Below are 2,992 nucleotides of genomic sequence, written 5' to 3'. Positions count from 1 at the left end.
GAGACATACCATGCTTTCAATTCCTTTTTTTTTTCTCCACATTTTGTCACGATTCTTGTTTTATGGTTATTTTTTGTTAGAATTTCTCAGGCTGTTTCATTGTTTGGTACTCTTGTATTTTATTTTCTTATTTCCTGTTAGTTTTCTGTGTTTCCTGTGTCAAGTGTTTTTCCAGCTTGCTCACACCTGTCCATAGTCTGTAATCAGCCAGGTGCTTCCACTCCCCAATCACCCCCAGTGGTATTCAACTTGTCTCTACTGTCCCAGTGGATCATTGCCTGACTTCATGCTCAAGCCTTGTTTGACTTCATGATTTTTCATTGTTGTTATTTTTGTTAATCTTTTGCTGCCATGTCAGCTTTTTCTTTTGTTATTTTTTTAAATCAGATTTTGTTTTACATTAAAGCCCTCGTGTCTGCCTTCATTTTGGGTTCCACCTTTTATCAATCGTGACACATTTAAATCATTCAATTGGGGTCTATATAAAGTGAAACTGCAATGCTTTGGTCTGAATTCCTCCTTATCTTAACTCCACAAACCCCTCTTTCACCCCTCTTACATCCATTAAATGTACCACTAAATGTGGTGTGTGTGTGTGTGTGTGGGTGGGTAGGGCATTCCATGTGTGGTTGTTAGTAAAGCAATATAATCTGTTTGCGTAAAAAGTAAAAGTCAAGATGACACAATCACCAATGGGGAAAAAATGTCTCCTCCTCCTTTAGCATGAGCAGCATCAACTGGTAACAGCTTTTTGGATAAGTGCCAATATTTACCCAAGCCTTTTCACCACAATATGCTGTATTTACTTTACCTAAATGAATTGTATTTGTTGTAATGACATCAGCCATGGATTCAGGGTCTGAATCCATCTCTGTCTTTCCCTTACTGCCAGTCTGTAAAAGTTGCTTTGAAAGGATGACTTTGCCCGCATCCATTAAAAGAAACACCTCTTAGGTTGGTTTCTGCAGCTTTTGAAGGATATTTAAAAAGACAGCCTTTCACAGAAACTCACTCACCTCCGTATGTCTCCACAGTTATCTACTCTTTACAGAGCTCAGTCACATGGTAGTAATCTGATAACAGCAAGTTTTAACAATGCAATGAAACCCTTTCTGTCAAGTTTTATTAGATATTCATGTTTGGGTGTTTAGCAAAACATCCCACAAAACTGGTGCTCTGCACASAAAGCTTTCAGCTGTTTTTGTATTACTTTTATTCTGCCTTTCTGTTTCAGTTTGTTTTCCTAAATAAACCAAGACATGGCAAGTCATGTACATGTAAGTTCTTCTATAAAAGTATTTTAAATCCAATATAGACTCAAGTTAAAAAAAACAGCATGTGGTTTAGGAAAACCTTGTTCTCATGTGTTGCTGTAGATGAAGCACATTCTGCAGAACGTGTCACATAAATGCAATGCACAGAGCTTGTTACTGCGTATGGAGCTGGGTTATAGATTTACAATAGAGCTCACGCCATATAGTGCTGCACCTTAACTTTATCACATGCAATATGTCCTGAATGTACTGGATAATAAAACTGTGTTTTAAAGTTGTAGTATCTAGGCTCACTGATAGTTGCCTTTTATAGTTTACTGCTTGTATTAAAATTTAAAAGAAGCTTATATGATACATGAATACCCTGCTTTAAATGGGTTGTATACAAAGTAAAATCATGATGTATCTATAAAACATGTTCTAAATAATTGTTAAAGATTTTAAAAAGACATTCCTCTTTTAGATAATGATGAGCAGATCAATACTGAAATATTGATACCAGAACGTTATGCTCTAGAATCTATACTAAAATCAGAAATTTGAACCTTTGAGTCATTTTAGGTAATGAATATAAATAACAGGAACACAGTGGAAAGTAACTAAACAATTCAAAYATTGTCTAAATCATATGCGGTTGGTGGGAATTACTTTTTCTTCCACCTGGGTAATATGTAAGCACAGTGGCACATGCTCCATCAGTYAATCAGTCTGTAGATGGTACATGTTCAGTATTTTCATGTTAACATGTTCATGTAATGTAAATTAACCGTAGGATGCATGGACGACCAATACCTAMACTCTTCCATAAGTGGGGCCAAAAATGCCCCCAATTAGAATCAATGTGTTTTTGCGATGAATTTAAAAGATGTCTTTAGTTTTTGCTAAAGGGGATTATATTTATTATATTTGGGTCAACAAAAGACTGATTTTACATTTAACATGTTTATTCATAACTTTTTATAACATTTTTTTCACAAGAAATAAAATCAATAATCGTCGAAAATGTTTGTTAGTATAGCTTTATCTGTTAGACACAATATCAATTTCTTCTTCGAAGTACTCAGAGGTTTCCTCTGTGTCTGACTGATCTTGTTGGGCAGGGGCAGGTTGGTTCCCAGACAGCCTAACGTGTCCATGTGGACAAAAACCTGTATCCCGAGATGTCAGATCCTGAGTCAATCCCACCGATGGGCTCTTCATCCCATCCGTTCAACATCATATTGAGCAAGGTCTTTGAGTTTCCTAGCTGCCTTCAAGTAGCCATGATAGTCTAGATGAGAAAACATAAAACAGACAATGTTTGGATGACACACAAAACTATAAATTAGTATTTAGCTATCTAAGTAAATGTCTGTGCATTTATAAGTAAAGGCACAGACGTGTACACACACACACACACACACATCCTTGTACTTGCATCAAACTGAGGACTTTGTAATCACTTCCGTTCAATTTTGTACCTGTATTTATGCCTAAACCAAACATTTCCCCTAAAACGCTAAGACGCTTTTTGCTCTCTCTCCYRAACCTCCCTCTTTTCCCTGCTTTGCTGCYGGATCAAGCCTTTCTTCTACCTATCATTCGAAAACAAAAGAACTATGGATCTGGTCAACTGGTCTCTGAATGCAATTGATACAATTTTTCCACTCTAGAGCGTGGGGAGCGCACTTGTCCCAGTGGAACTGTGACTGGGGGTGGAATCAGATCTGCCTGGCACC

Source organism: Austrofundulus limnaeus, unplaced genomic scaffold, assembly GCF_001266775.1.
Source record: "Austrofundulus limnaeus strain Quisiro unplaced genomic scaffold, Austrofundulus_limnaeus-1.0 Scaffold38, whole genome shotgun sequence".
Lineage (NCBI taxonomy): Eukaryota > Metazoa > Chordata > Actinopteri > Cyprinodontiformes > Rivulidae > Austrofundulus > Austrofundulus limnaeus.
This window is presented reverse-complemented; position numbering follows the sequence as displayed.